General features: G+C 32.6%; 1 long non-coding RNA gene across 6 annotated transcripts; it reads left to right on the top strand.

Moving 5' to 3' along the window:
- The first annotated feature begins 471 nt into the window (after positions 1-471).
- On the top strand, positions 472-2,976 carry LOC107953451 (uncharacterized). 6 transcript variants are annotated; one of them, XR_005916064.1, is made up of 7 exons: positions 479-826; positions 1,170-1,315; positions 1,395-1,509; positions 1,595-1,675; positions 1,793-2,089; positions 2,179-2,371; positions 2,585-2,976. It is a non-coding gene; the product is annotated as an uncharacterized lncRNA (long non-coding RNA). The 6 variants fall into 6 exon arrangements; XR_005916063.1 differs by having other exon boundaries at positions 472-826; positions 1,595-2,089; positions 2,217-2,371; XR_001699211.2 differs by having other exon boundaries at positions 475-826; positions 1,595-2,089.
- Positions 2,977-11,006: the final 8,030 nt, after the last annotated feature.

Raw genomic sequence — 11,006 nt, 5'->3', positions numbered from 1 at the left:
TTTTCGAAAACGTTAATTATGAATATAAAATGTTTTTAATGTAATAAATAAATATACAAAATTAATAATGATTCAAATGTAAGAAGTTAAATTTTATTTACATTCGTTTAATAATATAATGCAACAAATTTTTTTTTGTAATTTTCACACATGATTAAAAATGATGTCTTACGTAACATTAATAAAAGGGTAATCTACAAAAATAGTCACTTTTGTTTGCCTCAAGTTACATTTTAGTCACTTATGTTTGAAATGTTACGTTTTAGTCACTTATGTTATTATTTTGTTACGAAGTGATCACTCTACCGTTAAGTTCCGTTATCTCTCTAACGGTAATCCTATGTGGCAGTCTAACTAGATTTTAAGTGCCACCTTAGATTTCTAAATGGGATGAAAATAGATTTTAACCAAAAATTAGAGATATTGGGTGTAATTTAACCAAAATTAGAGAGGCTCTGTTTTCTTTGTTTCCTTCATTCATTCATTCCCTCCCTTTATGTTTTCAGCAGTGAAAAATTTCAAAGGAAAAGTTAACATCATTTGGTATTGATCTAACCTTCAGAAAAAGAAAAAAAGAAAATGCCTTCAACACCCAAAAAGCGTCCAAAATCCAAGCATAATTCATATTCAAAAAATTCTTCACTGAACTCCATACTCGAACCACCCCAAAGCTTATTCCCTTCAAAAGGCGAGTTCTTGCATCTCATTACCGTACTTGCAATCGCATCCGCTGTAGCTCTCTCCTGTAATTACTTCCTTACCTTCTTTACCTCCACCTCTAAACCCTTTTGTGATAGTAACTTAGACCCCATCAATTCATTCTCAGGTATAATTCTTTTATCCCCCATTCTTTTCTGGGTATTTATTTGTTTTTGTTTAACTTTGCTTTCTGGGCATCTTTTATTATGATTTTGCATTCATTCTGTTTGTTTAATTTGGGTTTTGTTTGTAGTTTTAGCTAAGGGAGCTTTTTATTCGGTTTATTGGTTGATATGAATTTGTGGGTAACTTGAGATTTTCAAGTTTTTTGCTCATAATGTGTCAATCAATGTTTGGGTATCTCATGATATTCAATTTCATATAATATCACATGTATAATACAGGAAATTATGTATCCTAGAAACTGTACATTACTGATGTCTATTGTTCTAAATATGTATATGTTTCAGGTTCGAGAAAATGATATTTGGAATGATTTAGACAGACACAACTTGATGCAAAATGTTGGTTCAGACCATACCACATATGTGTATATGAAAATAAGGGCAATGGAGACAATAGCTAAATTATTGGAGACAAGAACAAATCTACATGGGTATGTTTATCAACGTGTATTTTTATGTTTCGGCATTTCAAGATATTTAATTTACATTTCTCTTGTTTTGTTTTTACAGGTCGCAGGAATTCAAATGTCCAGATGCTCTGGCAGAGCATTACAAACCTTTGACCTGTCGTTTTCGTGAATTGGTCTCCAAGCATTCTCTTATTATCATGCCTATTTGTGCCAAGGTAGTCCCTTCTAAAAGCTATTCTTTGAATGCTTTAGTTATAGTATCAAAATTTTGAAAGTTGTTAACGATATTTAGCTTTATAGCTTATAGGGTGTGCAGTATTGTTCTTGAAAGTCCGTCAAAGAATGTATATTTCGACTAGAGCAGAGGAGCTTTACAATCAGGTGAACAGACTTTTTGATGTACAATTATAGTCAATTAACGGTTTATTTTCTGTACATGCTGCATGTCAGACTGTTTTGAAATTGTTTGTGAACATGTATTTTATTTTGTGTTGGTAGACATCCCATAAAATGCAACCAGAAACATGTAAAGCTATACTTTGAATCTATACTTTGCTTGCTCAACTTTGCTTGCTCAGAAGACAACAATGGCGGTAAGACTATTCCTTGCATCTATTCTTTGAATGTAGAGCTAAGAGCTAAACCAAGACACTAAATGTCTTATAGTATAACCTTAGCGTTAGCGCAGGCTTTGCATCATTTGAGACAGATTTCTCAGGAAATATCTTAGCCGAATGTTACTGGTTAGGGGAGAAGACCTGCAGCACTGGGTGCACTTAGTCACAAATTGAGCAAGTATGTTCATTCTTCTTTTCAGTAATTCACCATCTATGTCAGTGTAGGTAGATTCTTAACCGATGGTAGTAACATATTATATTCTCCAGGGGATTTAATGAGTTTGTTAATGGGTTTACTGATGAAGGATGGTCGATGCTGGAAACTGACGGTGTTGATGACGTTACCCTTCTTGTGAACTCGTCTCCTGGAAAGATGATGGACATAAATTTTTCTTATAGTAATGGATTTCCTTCAATGGGAAATGCAGTTCTATGTGCCAAAGCATCCATGTTATTGCAGGTCAGTTTCTAGATGTGTTACAAGCATATGAATTACATCAGAAGATTTACAAATACTAAACAATGAAAAACTGTTTTTTCTTCCTAATGTTGTGACGATGGCCTCGATATTAAATTTATGGTATAATGAACCATCTTATAGCTTTCTCAGCTTTTACCCGTGTGTCAAACAAAATTTTATTTTTATAAACCGATACTTCTATTCTTTTTGTAGAATGTGCCTCCAGCAATACTTCTCAGATTCTTACGGAAACATCGATCAGAGTGGGTAGACAGTGGTATTGATGCTTACTCTGCTGCTGCTGTCAAAGCTGGACCGTGTAGCTTGCCAGTGCCTCGAGGGGGAAGTTTTGGGGGTCAATTCATTCTTCCATAAAATGTATCCTAGGTCGTGTCTCTAATGATATTGCTGCTTTGGAATGTGATTTTGATACAAAAAGTGTTTCAAATGGCAAGTTCATAAAAAAGGCACTGCATGGTTCAGGTTCTGGAAGTAAGAAGCATGAAAAACGTACAAGAAATAAGGATAGACCTGATCATGGAGTATGGTCCCCTCTTCAAATGATTATTATTTTAATAATAATGCCCCTGCACCTATTTTGTAAATGCCAAATACACGCACAGATTCAGGTTCTATGTTTCAAAAATTAAAACTCCACATGGTTGCGAGGGCAAGTAAACAGATGCTTACCTGCAATCCAGTAACTAAAACAACAGGCTTCAAAGTAATTGTCCAATAGGTGAATATATAACATGTCCAATAGCCATTTCTCAAGTAATTGTTCAATAGTTTAACATTTCAAAAAAAAATTGTTTCAAACCCTTAATTAAGATAAAATGTATTGTTAACATGATTCAACAACCCTTCTAAAAGGATATATTCTTTGTTCACAAAATATATTTCCTTTTGAAAGGTAATTTGGCCCTAAAATTTGCTCTCAAGTTTGGGCTTTGTTGGGTTAAGGGTGGTTGGCTTGATGTGTTATCCATTGAAGTGGCTTGGTTCAAATTTTGCAGGCTCGATGATTGGCTTGCCATTTGGTTACCCCCAACAATCCCTTTACAAGTCCTTGTATTATGGTCTGGTTTGCCACATTTGCTGCAATTAGCTTGCTGTCCTGTCTTGCTTAATTTTGATCCACTCTTTCTTACTTTATCTATTTCCTTCCTCCTTGTTTGTTTGGGTCTTCCCGGGGGCATTCTAATTATGGGAGGAATAATGGGTTCCATGTCCCTTACATGTTCCCATTGCATAGGACCTATACACAAAAATTTAAAGATGTCAAACACATTTTATAAATAAGTAATATTTCATAAAGTTTTAGGTTTTTAAGGCTATTACCTTTTACAGGGTTAATCAAGTGGCTATAAATATTCAACTGGGTAGTAACAGTATAACATGTATTTACATAAGTTTCAGGGCTCACAGCAAGTAATTGCATGCAAGAAACAACATGCTTACATGGGATTCCTGACAAATCCCATTTTCTACATGAACAGGAGGAGTTGAAGAGGTCAACCACATGCTTGTTGCCTAATCCACAGTCTACCTCATACTTCTCATTTCCAGCATATATCGGCCATATACTATAAACAAAGTAACATTTTAAAGTTAAAAACTTTTCCATCCAAGCAACAGAATTCAAGGCAAGTAAAAAAGAGTTAGCAAAACTTACTTATTGGACTGACTAACAATTTTAGACAACTTTTTCTGTATCCTTGGACATAAAGGTCCAGGATACTTCTCAGCAGCCTCTCTCATAGAAACCAACCTAGTCATGACTTTTCTTCTAATTATTTCCAACATCGTTAGGATAGGTTTATCTCTAGCTTCTAAAATGATCTGCAATGAGAGTATGTCTTTAAATAACTCAAACAACAATTATACAGCATGAAGTGATAAATAGTCAAATTTAAAAAATAATTTTTAACCTTGTTGAAACATTCACTGTTGTTGTTCAGTAATAGATCAGACTTGCATCTGGTTGAGAAGTGGGCTCTTGACCAAGTTCTTGGATCCTTGTCACGCAACCAAGCCTCAGCAGATTCTGACAGTGACCTCATTTCAGACATTGCTTCTTCAAATTGTCTTGGAAAAGTTGCTTTAGCAGCTTTCCAGTAAGTAAAGCGCATAACTTGGCCTCTAAATCCTTCTATATTTTTAAAATTATTGTAAAGATGTCTGGCACAATTTCTTGCTTCAGCATTAGGGAATAACAAAGAAATCGCTTCTATTAAGCCCTGTAAAACAATTAAAACAACATGCTAAGCAATCATTTTTATATAAACAATTTAGCATATACCATGACTTTATAGTACCTTTTGTTTGTCAGACATGAAACATATATTGTAGGAGTTGTCGATTTCCAAATCTCTCTGTAACAACTCGAGGAACCAAAACCATGATTGTTTGTTTTCACTCTCAACTAGAGCAAAAGCCATTGGATATATACAATCATTGGCATCAACCCCAACAACAGCAAGCAAATTTCCACCATAATATCCCTTCAGCCAACACCCATCTAACCCTATAATTCTCCTACAACCAGTTAACCAACCTGATTTGCATGCTTCAAGGCATATATAAAGCCTCTGAAATAGCCTACAGTCTAATTTACAGATGGTTGTTGTACCAGGGTTTCTTCTCCTTAACTCAAGTAAATAATCATATATATTGGCATATTGAGCTTTGTGATTCCCTTGAACTAGTTCTAGAGCCCTAATCTTAGCCCTCATACATTTAGTCTGATACACTATTGTTCCAAAATCCACCCTAATATCTTTTTGTAAGGATGTTAATGAATAATTGGGATCAACTTGAAATTTGTGTAAATAATGTCTAGCCATCCACTTTGAAGTAATATTCTTATTTTTCATTACCTTGCTACACTTATGGTGGTTGACTATGGTCTTAATTTGCCAACTCCCATCCATTGGATCCTTGGGATTTAACTTGGATGCCCATAACGTCCATGGACAACTAGGTGCACAGACTGCTTTCACCCTAAGCTTGTCATTCCTAGTTAGTTTGGTTACTACCCTATTTATCCTCTCATATTGTTTAACTGCATCTTTTAAAATGTCTCTACTAGGGAAACCAAACCTTTTATCAATATAGGGTTCCTCATATCAGTTTGAGGATTGAATAGAGGGTACTTTTTATTCCCATATTTATCATAATCCAAGTCATTATTCAAATCATCATCACTGCTACTATCAAAATCATCTTCTAAACTCTAAAAACTTGAATCCAGTAAATGGTCTAACTCATTCTGTATTATTTCACCTACTAGTTCAACCTCTGGTTCATCTACCCTATCACCATCAGAGTCAAAAGAATCAGAATAAGAAGTACCTAACTCATAAGCTTTATATGAACTATCATCTAAGTCAGACGTTTCTCCTCCAAAATCTCCCCCTAAAGTATTTTGTTCAACTTCAAACCCTAAACCAAAAAAGAAAAATAAAACATTATATTAGTATCAACAAATTGCACAATTCAAACCTGAAAAAACATTATCTTAAATTCAGTTTAATTTGAAACAACATCAGTAATGAATTTATGAACATTTTAAGACATTCGGACAACAGTCAATATTCACATTTGGACAACATTAAAATACATAATCTAAAACATGAAAACAGTAATCATTATTCACATCTTGACACCTGAGTTAAAATGAAAAACTGAACATATACATTTGCATTAAACTACACTTGAGTTAAAATTAAAGTATATGTTTTGGGAGACAACAACATAATTATTTTTTGTTCTTATTTGATAGATTTACAATTGTTTTTGGTTTATTAAGTGAAATTTTACTTCATTCTTATTTGATAAGTTTACAATTATTTTTGGTTTTGTTCAGTAGACAGGTCGAAGAAACAAAAATACTCCCTTACTGTTTACCATTTCTTCTTTCCACTAAAAATATATTGAGAGCATATGTTCATGCTTGGGCTATCTAAGTTATTTAGTGGTTGCCAGTTGGGGCAAATAATAGATGTTAGCATGTAAATGTTGCAGTTCTCGGTTATGCCCCACATTCGGTGTTGCCGATCGGAGTTGTTACGTTGGCTGAACGTACAGGTTTCATGCCTCTTCCCAAACTGAAATGCCTTACCACCAGCCCTGACCTCCTCAAATTCTCATATCCTTTACATTCCATAACCCATAACTCAAATTTGTTTCAGCCGCTTTACTTGGTTTTGGTGAATGAATAGGTATTCTACACTCCATTCTTGAGGCATATGTGGACATGGTTGGGTGCCTCACCAGCCACAAGGAAGAACTTTTGTTCCTTGCTGGAAGCTGGTTATAGTTGTATCGTAGTGCCTGGTGGAGTGCAAGAGACATTTCTCATGCAGCATGATTCTGAGGTTTCATTCTTCTACCACTCCTGTATTCTTATTTTCTTCTTTGCTAATTAGGTTGTGTGAAGCCCTTCTGACATAACCTGTTTATCACACCCTGTTTTCTCAAACGCCCAAAACTTATAATGGGTTTTATTATTAGATCTTGATCATCTTCTTTATCTCTTTATGTTGGCAACTAAAAAATTATGGGTTTATTTCTGGACTTATAGGTTGCATTCCTTAAGTCACGAAGAGGATTTGTTCGTATAGTAAGGTAATTCAAGTCAAAATCAGTAGTAAGAAAGAATAATATGGAATACCCACAAAGAGATTGTGAACATACAAGTTGATTCAGATTAGAAAAATTTGATTGAACAACCAATTTTTCAAGAACTGTGAAAAAAAACTAGAAAATATAATGATTAGGAACAAGAACATAAGAATTTTAATGATTAGAAAATATAATGATTAGGAACAATAACAATTTCAAAAAGTTGAAGAAAATATCAAGAATTTTAATTTAGGGTTTTTATTAAACAATAAAAAATTCAATCTTTTGTTTTTCAGTATTGAATAAAAGAGACAGAGGAATGCAAAGAAGACATATCTGGAGTCTCCATTGAATCCATCTTTATGAAGCAGTCAATTTGATTTCAACTATTTTGATCTTAATAATAGTTTTTCCAGTCAAACGAAAAAAAAACCTAAAAAAAGAAGAGACGAAGAAAAATTGAAAAAGAGGAGATGAACAGTTTTTTCAGTTAAGGCTTAGGTTTAAAAATTTTAATTAATTAAATTTATTTAATTTAAAATCTATTTTCATCCCATTTGGAAATCCAAGGTGGCACTTAAAATCTAGTTGGACTGCCACATAGGATTACCGTTAGAGAGATAACGGAACTTAACGGTAGAGTGATCACTTCGTAACAAAATAATAACATAAGTGACTAAAACGTAACATTTCAAACATAAGTGACTAAAATGTAACTTGAAGCAAACAAAAGTGACTACTTTTGTAGATTACCCTTAATAAAATTAGTTTTCTATATAGTTGGTGTGTGAGATTCTTAGACGGTGAGATAAAGAAAAGGATAAATTACGGTAGAAGCCACTCAATTGTGATTTTTTATCACATAATTATGAAAACTTACAAATTTGTCATACAAATATTCTATTTTCTTATTTTTTGTCACTAGCTAGCTAGCTAACGTTAAAAAAATATCTAAGATAATTGAGTGACCAAAAAAAATATTTACTAATAGTTGGATGATTATTTTCTAACTTTTCATACACTAAAAAGAAAAAAGGAATGATGGCATAAATTACTCTTGTACTTTACAAAATTTGTCAATGCAATACCTCTAATTTCTGAATGTATAATACGATATCGAACTTTAATTTTCGCTGGTTCTAGAGGTGTCCATGGGCTGGGCTGGGTCCAATAAAAAATTTAGGCCCATTTGTTAGGTTTAGGTCGGGCTTGAAAAATGGGCCTAAAATTTTTCCCAAGTCCGGCCCAAATAAAAAAACTAAAACTCGTACTCAGCCCGCCCATATTACTTTTTATATACCTTTTAAAATATATATATAATACATCAAAAGTACTAAAAATGTTAAAAAAATGTTTCTCAACAAATTAAAAATAAGTTAAAAAATATGTATACTTAAATGACACTAAGATGAATGTAACTTAACAAGTAAATACAAAAAATAGTAACAAAATTAACAATAAAACAAGAGTTATATAATATCCAAATAATAACAACAAAATAGTAGTAACATAATTGTGAAATGATAGCAAAATAGTGAAAAAAACAAGAAAATAATAAAAAAAGCAAAAATGGTAAAAAAAAAGCAGCAGGTTTTTTTCTTGTTTTCATATTCGGGTTAGGCCGGGCTTGGGGCCAAAAAATTCTTACCTAAGGCCCAACCCATTTTCCAAACGGATCTTTTTTTTTACCCAATGCCATTTTTCGGGCATATATTTTTACCTAAATCCTCTCACTTTTCGGACCATGGACAGGTCTAGCTGGTACTACTCACATAATTTGACACACAACCCAATAATAGGTTGCCACTTGGCACTGTGATTTTATTTTAAAGTGATTATGATATTGAAATCCAGAATCCAATATTTTCGTTTAGTGAGAATTTAAGTTTGGTTTGTTCATAAGCATCTGCACTTTCTTTTCTTATTTTTAAGTTGAAGATTTTTATTTTCAACCCTTGTATTTTGTTTTGAACTTAGAAATCAGTTTTGAAATGTCTAGAAACCCAAATATCAGTTTTGATACTGCAATTTTGGATTTGGAGTTAAAATTGTTAGGATTGAAGGAAAAACACGAAAAAGAAATTAAAATACAAAATCAAAATAAAATTATGTTGGATGATGGGGAGAAAAAAAAATAAAAATGGAACATTACCCAGGAAAAAAAGTTTGTAATAAATTACTTTTATTTTTATTTGACTGTTGACATTAAAAAATTTTATATGCCCGTTGGAAAATATGGGTGTGAGCCACTCCATCACATGTCATCTTATTAGAGGTCTACGTGTTAAAATGAGTTATCCGGACGAAATACCAAAGTGGTGGACGAAAAAAATATAGGGTAAACTACCAAATAGTCACTTATGTTTGAAATATTACGTTTTAGTCACTTACGTGATCGCGTTGTAACATTTTAGTCACTGAGCCGTTAACGGTGTAACGGTAAGCTGACGTGGCATGTTAAATCATCATTTCAAACAAAAATTTTAGGTTAATTTATACAATCGATCCCCATATTTTTTTATTTTGAGCAATTTAATTTTTTCTTTTATGTTCTTTTAACTTTATTCTTTATTTTCCATTCTCTTCTGCTTCTCCCTCTATTTTACTCCCTTCTCCATTTTTTTATCGTAGTTTTTCTATGTTTTTCAGTTATTAAAACTAGTCTCTATGCTTTTAGATCAAATTGGAGCTAATAGGGAAAACGTTAAAATTGTGGATTAATCCCTGAAGAATTCACTTTTCTCACATTTTGAATAGATAAGTTCATATAGAACTTACTATCTCACTTTTTATTATAATTGCATGCTTGTGTTTAATTTAATATATGAATGTTTTCATATGGTCGCAATATTATGGAATTTGACGCATTTGACTAGTAATGGACTAAATTGAAATATTGTATGATGATTGATGATTATGAAATAATCCAGGGTACAAATGAGGTAATGTGAATGATGTCATGATATGGAATAAAAGATGTTTCCCTTTTTACAGGGTGTGATATGCATACGTAAATGATTACAGGAATTATATTGAAATATGTGAAAATTGGTGCTCGTGTAAACTTAATAAAAGTTAGAATACAATTGACATGCCAATAGAGTTTTATGCGTGCTTGTATGAGATCTATTATAGATGTTAACGAGATCCAACATTCATTGTAGATTCTCAAGTATTATGTGACACAAGTCTAGCTCAGACGAGTAACCTGATGTGTTGTTATAAAGGTTTAGCCCGGACGAGTAACCTGACATATATATACTCAGCTCGGATGAGCAACTGGTGTATTGTAGTTTAACTTTGTATCCAAGTCCATTTATTAGGGTTCATCGAGCAAAACGTTATAAATTAAATTAAAATTTTGAAAATGTGATGAAATGGATTTAATATCCAAATTAAAAAATCATTGAAGGGATTGAATTGTAATGGTATATTCTTATGATCGTGGGAGTTGGAGATTTTTTCTATCAAAATAGCATTATTTATATTTTACCATTTCAACCAAGATTCTATCAATTCTTCCTATAAATAGATGGAACTAGTAGGCTTCAAATCACACCAACAGAAAAGAAAAACTTAAGTTTCTCTGAAGTTTTCAATATTGCTATTCTGAAATAAAGTAGTGGAAATTTATTTTAAGAATAAATTATATTTTTAGGGAATTGCAATTCTACCAATTTTTGTTTACGAGATATTTACTTTCCCACTGAAAGTAAAAAAAATATTTCTAATTCTGTGATTGATTCGATTTGTTCGAGCCCACGCTCGAAGTAGTTCATGGTACGAGAATATAGAGAATATCATTTGGTTGAAAGCCGGGAACAACAAGGATCCGCCTATCTGAAAACACAGGTACGAATTCGGCTATGGTTTATTGTTATAAATATCACAAACCGGGTTGATTTTCAAAATTTTTATTTTCTATTGTACAAGAAAACCATTTTCGAATTAATTTTTTTTAACACAAGGAATAAAGAATTACATGCTTATGTATAAGAGATCTAATCAA

The sequence above is a fragment of the Gossypium hirsutum genome, chromosome D07, assembly GCF_007990345.1.
Source record: "Gossypium hirsutum isolate 1008001.06 chromosome D07, Gossypium_hirsutum_v2.1, whole genome shotgun sequence".
NCBI classification, from domain to species: Eukaryota; Viridiplantae; Streptophyta; class Magnoliopsida; order Malvales; family Malvaceae; genus Gossypium; species Gossypium hirsutum.
Note: the sequence above shows the minus strand (reverse complement) of the source record. Positions and strands in the feature narration are given on the sequence as shown.